The 10,814-nt window shown below is 38.2% G+C and overlaps 1 protein-coding gene across 1 annotated transcript in view; it reads right to left on the minus strand.

Annotated features, from left to right (window-relative positions):
- LOC126811493 (pyrokinin-1 receptor) overlaps positions 1-3,451 on the minus strand; it is a 117,012-nt gene extending 113,561 nt beyond the window's left edge. Inside the window, exon 1 of the mRNA XM_050537158.2 lies at positions 3,339-3,451. The gene's annotated coding sequence lies outside the window, so the exon portion shown is untranslated. The remainder of the gene's footprint in view (positions 1-3,338) is intronic.
- Positions 3,452-10,814: the final 7,363 nt, after the last annotated feature.

Consider the following 10,814-nt stretch of genomic DNA (forward strand, 5'->3'; position numbering starts at 1 on the left):
AGAGATTCTATTATTTGAGTGAGCTTTATTTCTTCGTGTCACAAAATTGAAAATCATCTGATAAAAGCAGAAATATTTGAGAAGGAAAATCCAATTAAAGTACAGCACTAAACTCCATAATTAGAGTTTTAGCGACGGGAAATTGCTCTTAAGTGACTTATGATTATTTTCCCGCTGAGTCTTATCGTAAAAACAAACACAGGAACATTACACTCAAATATAAAAAACAAAATAATTATAGGCGGTCTCAAAGGCGTAATGGAATAGAAAAAAAAGCGAAAAACGACAAAAATAAAAGCAATTTTCAATGGATTTAAATGGACTTGATTCTAACGTTCGAGAGGAAATTAAATTCTACAAACTATTCATCATTAGTGTGTTTTTTTATTTATTTATCTTTATTTTCTTTGAAGAATGGGCCAATGTCAACACGTCACGGATAACAAATAGCAAATTTCCCTGTATAATTCTGATTATTTGTTTTTCCATAAATGGATTTTATTTTTACTTTCGATATCATTTTCAAGCTATAGTGTCTGCACATAAGGCACCCTCATTGAAGTCTGCATTCGGGTGCTTGATTGATATAACGCGTGTGCTTTAGATTCCCAATCGCTTGTCTAACCTCGTGGGTTTTCTCCAGATCCTCAAGTTGCAACCCGTGTCTAAACAAGATGACACCTAAAAAAGCCGGAAGTATGCTTATGGGGTCTGTGTTTAATCAACCTAGGAATAAATGTACCTGGCCAACAATCGCTGCTTTTCTTGTCCGGACATGACGTCGGAATTCCAAGATGGCTGCGATGACTTTATGCTTGATTCCTTGCTCACAGTCCTCTAGTCCTTGTATGAATATTATTAACAAACAATGCTAAAATCGAACAGGGTTGGGTAAGGAAATGATCTAAGGCGTGTGTTTTAGATCATAAGGTCTGGCATTGAGTCATGTGCCGTGGATTTGATGTCAAGCTTGAACGTGACAAAATCGTGGCTTTTGTCTGGATCCTGCGATGCTACCCCTACTGCTAAAGACTCCTACGCACAAGCGCACTACTGAAGTAAAATTAACCCATATGTAAGTCCCAAAATGACATAGTTTTTGTCGAGTGGACTTTATTTCACATTTCTCTATTGCTAAAGCCGTATAAACGAAAAAAGAAAACATGGCGCATGGTCTTCATAATAGCATATTTAGATGTATGGATTCGCACCAATTTCTATCACGACCCGTGGGTGGACTACGATCAATTTTACTCAAAGATTCCTTTTAGATACGATTCCATTTCAATTTGCGAACTTGTTTCATTTTTTTATCTGAACAAAACCCTCAATCAAAATATCTTTCAATTCCTCTTGACTAACTGACTGACTGACTACATATTCGATTGAGGTCATTGCTTAAACAGATAAATTTTTACAGTGTTACGTGTTTTTATATGAAGGTTAATTGTATGGGAAATGAAATGAAATGGGGTTTAAAGATACATTGTCTCGGGTGGTTATTCCCAATAAAAGTTTGGCAAATTTGATATATATGGAAAGCATCGACACCCAATCTTACCAAAAAATAATACTGGGGCATGCAATAGACGTAAATGTCAGGGTATCAATAACTGGCAACACGGCTGTCAGCTTAGTGTGTGCTAGCTTGACCATGGGAGCGGTTGTTATGTCTTGATGAAATGGTTAGGCGGTTTTGGGAACATTGATGAGTGTCGACGCACAAAGACTCTGTAATTAAACGGCGGGAAAAGAAGTTGACATAAAATAATCAAGAGTTTACTTAGGCCTCAATATGTATGATACATCGACAGTAAGTAGAATCTGGAAAACGAACTCTCCCTCAATGAATTGAGCTGACAGACATGGCGTCTAATAACAGTTTATCACCCCGCGAAAACAAAAGATTTGAGAGGGATTTGAAGCAAAATTTTGATAGATTAATTCGTTTGAATATGTTTCTAGTCCAAATATATCATCGAATCACACAGTTTGTACGCGGGATAGCATCATTAACGTCTTACTTTTGTACACGAACCTGACTAAAGAATGCGGACATGCGCCAAACACTCTGCTATAAAGACGTGACGTGATGCTAGTCGTTTTCGTCACTGGCTGGATTATATGATGCCACTGGAAACAGTACAGACCCAGGGCAGATTTGGCACAAAGTGGAATTTCTGTACCCGCTTGCGTTCCGTTTAACAGGAAGCACATCGCCGTAACGGCCCAAAGAACTCTTTTACTGTCTTTCACGGCAAGGGTTTAGTCGGCATCATTTTACTTGTACTTAGGGACGCAGACAACACATTTCTGTGGGCCAACGCCTCGCACACCCAGTCCTAACAAATCACAACCGGTCCGTATGGTACTCGAATATCGTAGGTAGGCCTAAGTGATCATGCGACGAATCACCCAGGGTCTTGAAATCAGTCGCAGACCGATCGGGAGCGGGTTCTTTTGTGTGAGTACTGAGATGACCGGGGAATAATACACGGGAGTATCAAAACTAACCATCAAAAAAGCAAGATGAATAAGAAAATAAATGATATTAAAATCAGGTTGTTGAAGTGATTGCATTTGAATATTTGAATATATCCAGACATGGTAAAAATTTCAAAAATGATAGAACGCAGATGTAGTTATTTATCTCTTGAAATCTAAATTTAATATTTTTCTTAGCAGTTTATTTGCGACAGTCGCATGGCGCGTTTTCCATAGGACGACAATTGTTCCCAGACAGTGGGGTTTCAGCCTACGCTCCGAACTGTTTATGAGTCTTTTACGTGCACATCCATTTGCATACGGGACCTCGGATTAGAATCTCTTCCAAACGACTAGGTGCTGTTCCTTATTAAAACCTCCGCCCTGCACCACAATGCCCGTGGAACTTTCTCGGAATGGGTGGAGAAATTAAATGAACTGGGCTAATGAAGACGGTCATACGCCCGGACACTACGGCCTACTGTTATATCGAATTCCAACTGTAAAGAGATATTTTACGTGCACGTCAATGTGTACACGGGAACTCGATTTTTCGTCACATCCAAACGACTAGACAGCTGTCCTTGTCAGGCCCTCCCGTCCTGCATCACTGGATGAACTTTCTCGGCTAATGCAGGGATCGAACACCCGACCTCCAGGTTAGCAAACCAGCGTCTTACCCACCGTGAATGGCTGGAGGGGTATCTAAACAACAGCATTTTACTTAAAAAATATTTACTAATACACATGTTGATATAACTATTTCACATTATTAATTCACTTACAACTTTTATTATTTCGTATAAATCTTAGCTTTTTCTTTCATTTTAAAATTATTGCAAATAAATTCTTACCTTAATATTAAATCTGAATAATTTCCCATTTTATATATTATTATTTAAAACTGAAAATACAAATCCAGATTAAGAGACTAGAACACAGAAAGTTATAAAGTTGTTTCTCTACGACTTCTTGTGCATTGAATATCAGTGATAACTAACGGTATATTGGTAGCTAACAGAACGCGAGAGGCACGCGCACATTGATTGGTATATTAGTCACGTGACATTGTATATAGACGTTACTATTAGTGAAAGTATTAGTAAATGAAATGAATTGGAGTTTAACGTCCTACTGTTCACGGGCCTGTTTCACGAAATTTTAACTTAAGATAAAATCCAAATTTTAGTAGATACTTCAATTTTGATTGGCTAAGCACTAAAATCAATCTAAAATTATCCAATCAAATTACTAAAATTTGGATTTTATCTTACTTAAAATTTGGTGAAACAGGCCCCTGCTCTGACTGGGCTAATCAAGACGGACATATATCATACAGTGTGCTATGAGGGAAATTTTGCCCTGGCAGAGGCATTATGGCCTACTCTTATATCGAATTCCAACTGCCAAGGGATCTTTTACGTGCACGCCAATGTGTACACGGATCCCCAGTGTTTCGTCCCACCCGAACGACTAGACAGTTGTGCTTGTGAGGCCCTCCATCCTGCACCACTGACAAGGTGAACCCACACCGGAAAATCCCGATAAAGTCACCTCCGGGCTAGCCAGCCAGCGTCTTACCCATTTTGCCACGTATTAGCGAATACTTTCAGAAGGGTGGTTGGATGGGGGGGGGGTCTAATTTCAATAATGGACCCTGACCATCCAATACTTTTCCCAATAAATTCATGCCATTCACCATATGTTTGGTGCTATATAGCCAGGTTGGAGCTGACGTGCCATAAAACTCCATTTCATTTCCCAATGTCACAGTCATCTGACACACGGACGGACCGAGTCTGGTCCACCAATGGTGACCCCACTCTAAAAATGACTGTAAACGTGTTTCCTTAGAGTATATCTTGATGTTTTAGCTGTTCTATAAATTTAGCGTGTGCCAATCTGACCAATTCTTAAAAAACAACGTAAATTCAAGACTAAAAAGAGCACTTAAACCAAAAAAGAGCCCCAAACTATGTGAAAAAAATAACTACCTTCAGCCCCCACCCTGCACGCTCCTTCTCAGTAGATCCCTGATTTGATAAATAATATTAAAAGAGGTTTACTGTTTCGATATTTTGCAACACCCGGTCTAGGGAATCTTATAGGCTGTGACGTCATTTTCGTACAGGATTTTCCAAATTCATGTCTGTGTACTTTCTGACCCCATTCCATCCAAATCATGAATATTCCCTCAAACCTACCAGACAATGTAAATACGAGCACTTCGATTCTAAATCAAAACCTCGACAAAAATAACCGTACAAAATGTGCGGAAAACACCCAAATAGTTGCTATAAATAGACCAATTATTATCGTGACATTGAAGAAAATAATTACTAGACTTAATCCGCTATGATAAGGGGAATTTCTTCCTGCTGTGGTAATTGTACACCATTCTTATATTACTATATGGTTAATATACTCTTATACTTAAGGTAATCACATGGTGCCTACAGTTCCTGAAACTCCTGTAATCAGTGATTTGTCATAAAATCATATTATCTGCGCCGTATCAATGTTACTTTATGTTCGCAATGTATCGCCTAAATCATAGAAATTATTATCTGGTAATCATCATGCAGTAAATTCGTTTGAATTTCCCAGTCTTTATTAGCTTGGTTGGTGCAGAGATATTTGTAACCCCATTCCGTTCATTCGACTAGTTGGTGCAGAAAAGTAAGACTTTAACCTCGTGTATTTTCATTTCGTTTGTCTTCATTTGCCTGCTTGGTGCAGTGATATTTGTAACCCCATTTCTTCCATTCGAATAGCTGGTGCAGAAAAGTAAGACTTTAAAGTAGCTAAGTCTCTAACTCATTATCAGCCAAAATCTTCAACATTGAAAACACGATTTATTTGTCAAATTAAATCAACATTCATGTTGTGATCTTACCGGAAAAAGAGGGGCTTTTGATATCCAATATTTAAGACAAAATAAACATTTTACCATTGGTACACGAATCGTGTACCATAATGCGCTTCAGCCACAGATGTATCAAGAGACTCGAGGGACGAGGCTAGACACATTGCACCAAATCAAACGGCGTATGTGCACTGGAATAGAAATTTGCACTCGCTTGAGACTGCTGGCTTATTTCGCCGAACATAACTGATTTGAAATTGGAGTAAAAACGGAAACCATTGAATGAAAATCAGTTTATATACATTCATATTACAGTATTATATGCGTTGCGACCCACTTTTGTCAATTTCTAGGTGCCAACTGTTAGCGATTTAGCTCCTTTAACCTCGTGTATTTTCATTTCGTTTTCCTTTTTCATTTGCCTGCTTGGTGCAGAAAGGTAAGACGTAAACTCCTTTTCGATTCAATTAACAAGGCAAAATTGGCCTGGTCATGCGTTAAGGGACATGAACCCGAAGTACACGTAACAAGAAAAGCTGGAAACTGAAAAAAAGGTATTGAAAAAGTTGCAAGCATTCGGTTGAAAGATCATTTGACTCCGCAATTACTGTTAGATCAGCATCAGTCACCTTACCGACAAGGCCGCATGCAGGGGTAACTGCTGTTCCTTACTAATTTTGAATCTTTCGGCACGATCGATCCATTGGTGCTTCTTAAGAAACTCCACGTTGAGTTTGACATTGGAAAATGTCCTGGCTCGGTTTGAATCTTACCTTCTGTTTGTAGTAATCCTGTATAGATTACAAACACTAAATCAGATTCTGTTAATCTTTCGGAGTTTCTGGGTTCCGTGCTGGGACCAGTGCTATTTGTACTTCACACAGTCAGTGTCGCCAATATACTTAAAAAGCACAAGCTTCTGTACCACTGTTACGTTGATGATAAAGAAATTGTTGATAGCTGATATTCTACAGATTATGAGGGTTCATTTAGCAGAATCACATTATGCACAAATCATGGATGACTAATAATATGCTCAAACTCAACAAGGAAAAACACACAGCTCATTGTTTTGGTACCAAACAAAAGCTGTCAAATAAAACAGCATCTACCGTCCAAATTGCTGAGCCCCAAATAAATATTGTTGACTCGGTTAAGGATCTTGGTGTCCATCTTCATTCTAAGCTTAGTATGGAAAACCATGTCAATCAGTTGTGTAAAATCTGCTACTCCAGTTTATCCGACAGATTCGACATCTTATTACAAAGGATGCTGCTCATACTTTAGTCTGATCATTAGTGTCTTCACGCGACTACTGTAATAGTCTACTCTGTGGTATAAATCAAAACCTGATAAACAAACTTCAAATTATGCAAAACACTGCAGCAAGAACCGTCTGCAGGTCAGGCAGAAACTGTCAGATAACACATGTCTCCAAGGCGTTGCACTGGCTACCAATTACCCACAGAAACCATTTCAAACTATTGTGCATAGCCCATAGATGTTTAACTGGATCAGCCCCAGATTATATTGGCTCAATGCTATCTGAATGTAACCCCAAACGCACCCTGAGGTCACCACATGATCGCCTTCTAACAGTGTCAAGTTATAGACTTCAATCCTTTGGGTTTTGACGATTTTTCCTCATTGTACCAAAACAATGGAACTCTTTACTTGTGTATCTCAAAACTTCGCAATGTTTGGCAACTTTCGAATGAAAACTAAAATCTCTTCTGCTTGAACCCCATTATAAAGAGTGAACTATAAAACTGAAGAGCTAAACAAACCCGTCCCATAATCGTATTGTTTGGATGGAATGCGCGCAAAATAAATATTCACTACCATTATTATTATTTTACCAGTCGACGACTTGGCATGGTACCACCAGCCATAGCCAGCGGTCCCTTGCATTGTTGGGCGTTAAATTATTCTTAATACTGAATATTGGTACATTTATGGAAAATAATTATATTTCTTTGGCTGTAGATTTTTATGTTGAATTTGATAGCCGCAGTTAATGATAATTATTATATTTTCAGAAGACTAGGCGAATCATCCAAAGACCCTTGATTGTTATCAGGCTGTCTGGCAACTGATCATTAGCGTCTGGTCAAATGATCATTGTGGCTAACCATGGAATTCAATACAATTACACAACAGTTCAATAGAATTTCCTATTTACTTACACTCATTTTGATGGAAGGGCACCTGTTTGAATCGCAGTGAGGTTTCTCATGCACATCTAAGTCCTGCTCTTATTTGCATATCATCTGTGCATAAAGGTGGCTGCGTACCTCTTACATTGGATGCATAGATCGATGGCATTTCAGTCCATTATATCTGTGTAAATACTGAACGGAATTGAATCATTTTTGGACTGATATATTCCAATTTGAGATTCAACCTTTACTGTTGTTTGCGAGGGAATCCTATATCGCTCAAATCACGCCCTTCGGGATTTTCCGGTATGGTTTCCCCTTGTCAGTAGTGCAGGACGAAAGGCCTGCATAAGGTCAGCTGTTTAGTGGTTGGGATATGGCAACAAATCGAGGTTCCGTGTATACACTGATATGCACGTAAAATATCCCTTGACAGTTGGAATGCGATATAATAGTAGGCCGTAGCGTCGCTGTCCAAGCAAACTTTCCCCAATAGCACACTATATGGTGTATACCCGTCTTCATTAGCCCAGTCGGAGCAGAACAGTGAGACTTTAACCCCAGTAACTGATGGCCTGGATAATCAGCGTTTATTAAATTTCTGTAATGAAAAAAAATATCATTTTAAGTGCAATGAAATAACATTTAGATCTCTCTGATTTACCTACAAAATAACAACTATGTAACTTACACTTGAGATGCTGTATTATATAATGATATAATTCTACAATTATTATCTAAAACAGCTGACAATAAACATAGCAGTTGTTCTTAATTACAATAATTTCCTTTGTTAGTGGAGCAGACAAGGGACAAAGTATAGTTGTTCGGATGGTAATGAAAAACCAATTGTTGTCTACAGCTACATTTTGGCGTGCACGTAAAAGATCCAGGTAAATTTGAGAGATCTCCATTTCATTTCATTTCATTTCATTTTCGGAGCAGAACAGTAGGACGTTAAACCCCATTTCATTTCATTTTCTGTTCTATTTAACGTCTGGATAAATAATTATTATAACCAATGTGGATCCCTTGCAAACTACGGTGTAGGGAAAGAGGGATCTCTAATAGGAATAGGAATATTAGTCCAAAAATGGTTTAATTCTGTTCGATATTTACACAGATATTCCATCGTTCTGTACCCATGTATATTTTCTTTCTTTTTGTTGTAAGCGTACTTTCTAAATAGCATTGTAAGATTGAATTAGATATCATGTTCGATTTAGGCATCTTTACACATCGCCCTTGTTCAGTAGTGAACAAAGCAACGTTTATCTATGTTCATGTATATTTGTTCTTATGTGATTTTTCTTTCATTTTGTAATTGTATGCTGCTCCCCGTGGGCGTTTTTATGCAATACACTTATTTACTTATACTGTTTATTATGTTTTCTTCATTAAATGTTAACATGCATTATGCAAGATCTAAATAAGCCTATTGCAAATTATTTCTTTATGCGTTAAATGTTATATAAACTATTGACCATAATCAACTCTCGATGTCATCTGATGGGTCCGATTTTAAACAGATTTGAATCCGATCTGCGGTTCAACGGCAGGTGATGATTAACCGTAAACGTGGATAATCGAGATTTTGTTCATTATCGTGACACGAATGACAATCGAGGCTACAGTTTTATTGAAATGGGAATTGCTCGGCTCAGAGTAAAGTAATTTGAATGAAATTATCAGCATATTCCCTTTTCACTATCTAATGTTTAACTATTATAGGGAGAACTGTCAGCTCTTTATCTAATCTTACCTGTAATGGCCCTTTAAATCAGAATTTCACGGCCCAGAGTAAAGTAATTTGAATGAAATTATCTCTGCATATTCCTTTTCATTATCTATTTGTAACTATTATAGCGAGAACTGTCAACTCTTTATCTAATCTTACCTAATGTCCCTTTAAATAATCTGGCGACATTTTGCCTGGATTAAAATATTGGCAAAAAATGCAAATAACGTGTCGTTACTTTAACTTTTATTGTACGTGTTGACGAGATGTAAAGGGTAAATTAGTTAAATTGTTTGTGGCCTTAGCAGCTGTAGGTTGTGAAAAAATCAATGTAGATTTCATCCCACTGAAAGCTTTAAGACACGATTTTATTGCTAAGACATGAAGTTACTGAAATAACTATATACTTTAAACTGGGCATTAATTGATTGACAGCAACACGTGGCTGCGCGTGCATGTTAACAGCATACTTTAAACTGGACATTGATTGACAGCTACACGTGGCTACGTGTGCATGTTATCATGTATGTTCACGCATCTCATAAATCAGCGGGACTTCGAGATGATTTACTACAAATAACCTGGTCGGTCGCCTACATATTTCTCCATTGACGCACAATGGAGGCGGAAACAATTTAGATAAATTTCTCATGGAAGTCACTAGAATAATTACTCTTAATAGACTTAGTCTAAACATTTGTTATTGTAATCACATAAAGAACCCCTTTCCTATGTTTATTTACAGAAATCTAAGTGTGTTATAAAAGTTTAACGAATTTCATACAATTCATTACTTACAGCTAGTTTTTGAATCGATGGACCATAATTCAGGACATAATATCCCGGGGGCGTTACGCCATGAGATCAGAGATTTTGCACCCCATGCGGTTGGATGACCAAATGGTTAGCGCATGAGCGTTGCATCATAAGGTCAGTCATTGAGCCAACTGGCGTGGTTTCGATTCCCCGGTTGTACGTGACAAGGAGTAGGGTCGCCTGTCCAACCTCGTGGGATTTCCCCGTGTCCTCCGGTTTCCACCTACTGCTAAAGACCCCTACGCGCAAGCGAATTATTGAAATAAAATTGAACCATATGTTAGTCCCGAAATGACATAGTTTGTTTCGAGTGAACGTTAAATCCCTTTTCTCTCTCTTTTTGCACCACCTCTCAGTTAAACTAAAATCCAAATTTTAGTAATTTGATTGGATAATCTTTGATTTATTTTAGTGCTTAGCCAATCAAAATTGAAGTACTGTATCTACTAAAATTTGGATTTTATATTTAGTTAAGCTTTCGAGAAACATGGCCCTGGCGTTTTCAATGCATTTTAGATCTCCGTTCATAATCATACCGAGGGCCTGGCAAGGGACAACGTATAGTCGTTCGGATGGGACGAAAAACCGAGGTCCCGTGTACACATTGATGTGCACGTAAAATATCTCATGGCAGTTGGAATTCGATATAAGAGTAGGCCGCAGCGCCGCTGTCCGGGCAAACTTTCCCTCAAAGCCCACTATATGGTGCATGCTCGTCATCATTAGCCCTGTCGGAGTAGAACAGTAGGAT

The sequence above is a fragment of the Patella vulgata genome, chromosome 2, assembly GCF_932274485.2.
Source record: "Patella vulgata chromosome 2, xgPatVulg1.2, whole genome shotgun sequence".
NCBI lineage: Eukaryota > Metazoa > Mollusca > Gastropoda > Patellidae > Patella > Patella vulgata.